Here is a 7,545-nt window from a genome sequence, read left to right as displayed (position 1 = left end):
TCTGGAGAACAGAAGGCTGAGCAGGGATTTGATAACTGTCTTCAAATACTTAAAGGGTAATTACAGAAAACAGAAATAGGCTTTTCTTTATGACCACAAGGGACAGGACTAGAAGCAATGGCCTCAAGCTGTGGCAGAGGAAATTTAGATTGGAGATGAAGAGGAACTTTACAACTATGCAAGCATCAGAACAGCTACTTTAGAGAAATTGTGGAGGCAGGAGCTACCATAACATGGCCACAACATCTTGTGTTGACCATAGCAAGGGTACATGGTAATATATTGGTTTCTTTGGATTTTGGGGTACCCAAACCTTTCAGTGCATTTTCGCTAGCCCTGCAGCAATGGAAGCTTCCTTGAGCTATTTTGGTTCTGAACTACAGGATGCAGGGATCCCATAGTTCTTCTGTAGCTCAGCGTCTCTCCATGGCAAGATCGTAGATGTTTCCAGTGCCTTGAAACAGGCCTTTCTTCCTTCTTTGGCTTTTCAGACTTTAAAAAGCTAGTGCTCCTTACTGCTGGATAGGACCCAAATGGAACTGTCCTGGAGAGAAAATATCATCCTACCCCCAAATTCAGGATCAGAGAAAGAATGTGATCCTCCTCAGGGCACATTTGCATGAAGTAACTAATTAATAGCAGAACATGTTTAAATAGGTTACTTTTCTGTACGTGCTTTGGAATTCAATGAAACAGGGGAAAAAACCTTAATAAGCAAAATTAGGCTCTTTCATATAAACTAATCACTTATAGTTAAGCTCTTTGTAACGTCTTCACTGCATTAATCCATAGACAATAAATTCCTCCTTTTTCAGTGCAGACAATATTTTTCCCATCTCATACACACTGTAAATCATATTCTCCTGTCAGTCTGCCAACTTTATTTTAAAACAATTACACTGAAATGTGCACCACAATTCACATACCATACTTCACCTTCTGTCAATCGCCAGTATTACCGCTTTAAGCATTACAATGTCTATTTCCCATTTTCAGTGTCATATTTATATATCCTGGCAGTTGGGGAAACAGAATTAAGCTGAAATCTGTTGCACATAAAGAACAAGAGAAGTAATATTACATTGGATAAGGCAGTGAGCAATACTCTGGGATTTTCAACATGGTTTCTATTGACCGACACCACAGTTGATAATGATTTTGATAACTGATAATTGGTAATATTCAAGACTTCTGGTTAAAAAAAATGTCTTTACACATTATTACATAGTGTTTACTCTTGAAGTTCTGCAATTGTTGCTGAAAACAATCTGTTGGATATTGAATGTTTTTTATCATATTATGAAAGACCATTCTTATTGATGCATTGGTATTCTAAGCTTGCTGAGACTCTTTATAGTTTGATATTTAATCACGACAACAGCCAGATCCATTACTTCCAGGAAAAGACTTATACAGGCAGTTCTCGACTTACGGTGTTTCGACTTACGGTGATTCGCACTTGTGGCGCTCTGCCATTTATACCCATGTTATTACTTACAATGCTGGATCCTTGCACTTACGGCACTACAGGGAAATTTACAATGAGAAAAAGAGGGCAGCAAAATAAACACCCCTGGATCAGTTTCTCAAAAAGCCATCAAGTAGCCATAACTCTCCCCAAAATCTCCCCAAAGAGGCCCTTCTGAATTCCATGACCCTGATGAAGAAGTTCTTTCACCTTCTGATTAAATTAAATTTTATGTGATTATTTACTATATTGCCCTGCTTAATCATTTATATACAGTACACTTTAGAAAGCTTTGTACTGTACAGTGTATGTCATTTAGAGTTGATTAAATAGTTGATTTAAATAAGGTGTTTATGGTCATTTCTATAAAAATGTTGGGCATCCGGCCCTTGGTCAGGAATGTAACCCCCTCTTATAAAATTGTTTCTATGGGAAAATCAGATTCAACTTACATCACTCTGACTTACTTTTCCAGGAACGTAACCCACTGTGAGTGTGAGGACTGCCTGTACTAGGAAACTGGCTGAACTAGCAATTGATTAATAGTGACCAAAAATGTCCAATCTCACAGATGTTCAGATGTCAGTTTGGAGTGACTTTAGCCTTAATCCAATGCTGCGTGTATAAATTCCTTTATACATCTCTCTGACTCTTCTTGCACTTCCGTTGTGCATGTGTTATAGTTAACTAGAGCATGTCAGCCTCCAAAAGGACATTTTTCATTAACCTTAACTTGAAAAAAAAAAGCTCCAGTGACATAAGGCACAATTTACCCGGTGGAGAGACTTTGTAAAGGCCTGCTGCATCACTTAAGCTCTGCTTGGAGATCTCAAATAGTGCATTTGAGCCTGATGGATTCAGTGGTACTGGGGATCTGATCCAAAGAAGGGCTGATGCCCATCACAGGACTTACATGGGCTTTAGACACTTAAATCTGAATTTGTGACCAAGAATCCCAAGGTTAGTCATCACCCAAACCTGGCCTAATTTACCAAGGTGACCCCCAAGTGATCTAAAAATTCCCATGGATGTCACTACCTTATATACCAGCATCCCACATCAGGATGGCATCCAAGCCTGCCTCACATGTCTACAAGAGAGAGATAAAAACTCAGAGTACAGACCTCAGAATATCACTGAACTCATATACTTAATCCTCACACAACAACTTCAGTTTCAACAACCAACGCTTCCTCCAGACCCTGGGCACAGCTATGGGCACCAAAATGGCCCTGCAATATGCCAACCTTTTTATGGCTCACCTGAAAGAAAAATTCCTCAAGAACTGGACCATCAAACCCATGTTATACCTCAGATACATAGATGACAGCTTCATCATTTGGACTGAAACCCTGCAAGCTCTGATTTCCATCAAAAATTCAACAACCATCACGCCTCCATCGGAATCTCTCTCAAATACTGTAACACCAGCATTTCCTTGTTGGACACCATGATCAATATTCAAGATTGTAAACTACAAACCACCATATACAAGAAACCCACGGACCAACATACATATCTGCACAGAACCAGCAAGTACCCTAAACACACCAAGAAAGCTGTAATTTACAGCCAACCTCTCTGATACCACCAAATTTGCACCAAGGAGATTACCCATGATTACCACCTGACAAATCTCAAATGGCCTTCACTCAACAAAGACAATCCTCAAGAGAAATAGATTGTACTTTTGAAACAGCCACCTGGATACTATGCAAAGATTTGCTGCAGTACAAACAGAAAATCCCTCTGAATCACACACCATTAGTTATGACATACCACCCTTTCCTGGAACCTACACGGAAAATCCTCAAACAATTACAACCCATACTAGAAGAAGACCCAATTCTTAAAGAGATCTTTCCAGAACCACCCGTCATAACCTTTAAACAAGCACCTAACCTTGCTAACCTCATCACCAGAAGCAAACTCCCTATAACCCAAGCCACACCAAATGGATCCAGACCACATCAGAACAAGAAATGCAAAACCTGCCAACACATCTTCACTACTCCCACAATAAATGCATACCCCCACAACACCATGATTAATATCCAAATAACCACTCCCGACAACAGAACCATCACCAATCCTGGGTTTTATACCTGCATCTCCAGAGATGTTATACATCTCATCCAGTGCACCAAATGCCCTGATGGAAAATATATAGGAGAAACCAAACAACTGTGCACCAAAATGAACACACACTGACAAACCATCAAAGACAAAAATATCCAATTACCTGTGCGTGCACACTTCTCACAAGACAATCATCCCCTCTCTGACCTCTCACTTCCAATCCTCAAAGGGAACTTACAAAACACCTTTTGTAGATAAGCCTATGAACTTCACTTCATAAATCTACTGGTTACAACAAATCATGGACTCATAATAGACTTAGATTTATGACACATTACAACCTCCCTGACATTTGATTCACCAGGGACCTGCCTGAACTTACCATTTACACTTTTTCCCCCTCCCCTCTCTACTAATTGCTTTCCTAATTTCCTCCCATTGACCTCCTGTCACACTTTCAGCTTCTTTCATTCCTTGGAGATCAGCAGCAGAGTCTCCCTATGCCTGAAGAAAGGTGCTTTCCCTCAAAAGCTTGCAAAGAACTTTTTTCCAACTACTCAGTTGGCCTAATACAAGATGTCCCATCTTCCCAAAGAACATTGCCTGCCTAAAATTTCCATAGGAGCTTGCAGTTTTGTTTTCTGTACATGCCAAGAACTGTCCCAGTCTCATCTACTAAGGACCCAGTTTATGCCTAAGCCTCATTAGGATCCTGAAACTAGGGAGAGAGGCACTTAAGCCCTCTCCATAGGTGTGTTCTGACCACAGAGAACACACACCAATAGAACCAGACCCCTCACATCACAAAGTTGAAGATGCTTTCTCTTTAAAACTACCAGAGGTGGTGGTACCCACCCTTTTCTAACAGCTTTGTGGTAAAAGCACTGCCCTTGAAATGTGGCATCTAGGTTTAATTTCCCTCCTTTCTTTGAAGGGATTCAAACCTATATCTCCCAGTTCATAGAAGAGTAACCAGCCTATAGGCTATGTTAGGTAGAAGCATCCTCAAACCACCCTGTTGATGATGGGACTATGATGTTAACCTGTACTGAAAATGCAAGATGCATAACACCAGAAAGAGCATGAGGACAGTGTGTGCTTCTGTAGCCCAGAGGTTTGTTCATTCAGCTGCTCTCAGGGTTCTTTATGTATTTTACATTACACAACCATTGCATGAAAGCCAGGAACACTACTGTGAACACAGACTAAATCCCATGACTCCCAACTGGATGGCCCAATCCCTAAGGCTACAGAGACAAGTTCCTCTTGCTTGGTCTCCTTCTAGCACCGGACTCTTGTCTGCTTAGCTTCACATTGGCATGGCTTCAAGAAGGCATGTCCAGACCAACTCCATTCAGTCTACATCCATCCCTGGGTGCTCAGGGCACTCTAATAGGCTTGAATCTCCTCAGGGAAGAAGGGCCAAGAACCCAACTCTCCCACTTCATGAATGACTGCCATAACCATCAAGTGATTACATAAAGGGTGTGCAGCATGGTCACAAGCACATGCCCTTGGATGAAAGTGGCTGTACCCACTGCATTCTGTGCTAACTGCAATGTTACCTGTGGGTGTTACGCATACTCAAAGTGCACCTACCAGCTCTTCAGAGGATTCAGTCACCATTCTGCCTTGTCTCCAAAGGGGACATAAGCTGGAACTGGGCCTCTAAACTCCAGCCTAGGACCAGAGTCTTTCTGGGCACTTCCAAAAAGCAAAACTGCAAATTTCAAAAGGAATTTCTGTGTCAAAAATAGAGGCACCAAGAGCATTCAAGTGCTTCTAGAGTTGTGCGGTCAGTGCCCTCGTGCTTTTTGAATTCTAATTTTGGACTTACGTGCCCAAAGCCCCTCCAGATCTGTAAGCTCTTTAGACAAGTAAGCTCTTTATTGGATCCAGTCTAAAATCTTTTATTGAATTGAGCCCTTGAGGGTTAAACACAAATCAAAGTTTATGGGAAGTTTGTTTACTGTTCCCCATTAAAGCCTACTTTCTCTTTCTTCTTGTAAACAATGAACTAAATAATAGGTGGTTCAGATTTAATCAGAACACAAATGATTAATCACCAACATTACGTAGATGTAGAGAAACTATTTCTATTACACACTATCAAAGTCCTCTCACGTACTTTAATATATTTAATGTTACAATTAAAAAAAACAGTTTTCATACTGCTGTCTCCAGTTGAAATCCAGCTTAAAGGACATTTCCTCCCTACCTCCCCTAGAGAGAATATTTTAACACAGAGGGTGCTTAGATGGCTCTGCATTCACTGTCTCAATATACAATAGAGCTAGGGAAGATTGAATGTTTAAAGGCACTTAGAGGGAAACTTCTAAACTCCTATCTGTAGTCAAGTATTCTTCTGTTCACCTTCCACCAACATCTTGCTGATGGCAATGGGGGATCATGCCAAAGTAGTTGCAATTTCACTTAAGGTATGGAGATATACGACTTTTAGCATGCCATGTGCTCTGTAGCAACTGCCAGTGGTAAACTGTTCACATATCCACATCTTGTGATTAGGCAAAAAATAACTCATGAACTAGCTTGTTTTTATGTACAGCGCTAGTTGGCACTAGAAATATGATTCCTTTAGCCTAATTAGGAATCAGGTCTGTTACCTTTAATTTCAACAGAAGTTGACACTGTTCGACTAGACATTTGTCAATGCCAGATACTTCTTTACATCTAGACATATGCTTAGAAGTGGTTTAATAACAGATATAGAATCTCTCAGAGCAACACACTGCCAGAGAGACGCTTTCAGTAATAGGTGTTTTATATCTCTTCCTATTTTGGAGGTAAAAAAAAAATCCAATAGGTTGTCCATTAGGAATATAACCAGAAGTAACTCTCTGTTTCATTAGTGATGCTTGTTGCTTTAAACACTATATTCATCTCAATTTAATTGTCAATCAAATTCTGGTTTATCTTTCACTAGTTTATTCTTATACCTGTATAGTTTCATGGCAAAAATTTTAAGTGAGAAGATATTGTTATGAATCTTCAGAAAGGAGAGAATTCATATTTTAAACATGAGATTATTAGGGGAATTCCCTTTTCTTGGGTGGCACTCTGAAATGGTTTTGAAGTTTAAGTCCAGAAGCAACCACCATCATGACATTCCCCCAGAAACATAGGCTATATACATTTCCCCGGTAAATCCTTTTTGTGTACAAAGGCACCCAGTCTCTATTCAAAGACTCCAAAATGATGATGAATTAATGACCTGCCACAGTAATTGGTTCCAGTGATTAATTACCATCATTGTTAAATTACATTTTATTTTTGGTTTGAATGCTTCTAGCTTCAGCTTCCAGCTCTTGGATACTGTTATGCCTTTGTCTGCTAGATTAAGCCCCCACTAACATCAGATATCTTTTCCTTCTGTATACCCCTAGAGCATGATGAAGTCACCTCTAAACTAATTGTATGTAAATAGAGACACCAGCTCCTTAGCACTCATTGCAAAGTGCATTTTTCATGTTGCTGTTCTAATTCTTCTCTGAACCTCCTCCAGTTTTCAATATCCAATGTTTTAAGCAGCATAACTGAAATAGGATATACTTTTCCAGTAGCTGTTTCATCCTTGCCATATTTAAGAGAAATATAACCTCTTTAATGTTTAACATTCACCTGTTTATACTTGCAAGGATCACCCTAAGCTCCTTCTGCCTTATATTCAATATGGGATCACATGTTCAGTTGGAGCTGTGCCATAACTCCTTAACTGAGAGTGTTAGTTCTCAGGTAAGACCTTGTGATAAAGTGGTTTGTCTCCTTTAAGGAATTGGAGAGCTCAAGATCAGCCCTCCCTATGTTCCTTGATTGTCTACTTTAAAAAAAAAAAGATGTTTGAAGGAGCAGAAGGCAAGCCAGAGAATGGGGGCCAGGTATTTATTATATTACTACCTCCTGATTATGCTAAAACAGAAGAAACACCATTGTTATCTAACAGTGGGTGATTCCAGGCAGAAATCCCTGGGAATTACTAC

At 39.9% G+C, this 7,545-nt stretch overlaps 1 pseudogene; it reads left to right on the top strand.

Moving 5' to 3' along the window:
* The first annotated feature begins 2,492 nt into the window (after positions 1 to 2,492).
* On the top strand, positions 2,493 to 3,903 carry LOC149875376 (uncharacterized; annotated as a pseudogene).
* The last annotated feature ends 3,642 nt before the right edge of the window (positions 3,904 to 7,545 follow it).

Source organism: Crocodylus siamensis, chromosome 1 (assembly GCF_052110815.1).
Source record: "Crocodylus siamensis isolate JL-2025a chromosome 1, ASM5211081v1, whole genome shotgun sequence".
Lineage (NCBI taxonomy): Eukaryota > Metazoa > Chordata > Crocodylia > Crocodylidae > Crocodylus > Crocodylus siamensis.
This window is presented reverse-complemented; position numbering and strand designations above follow the sequence as displayed.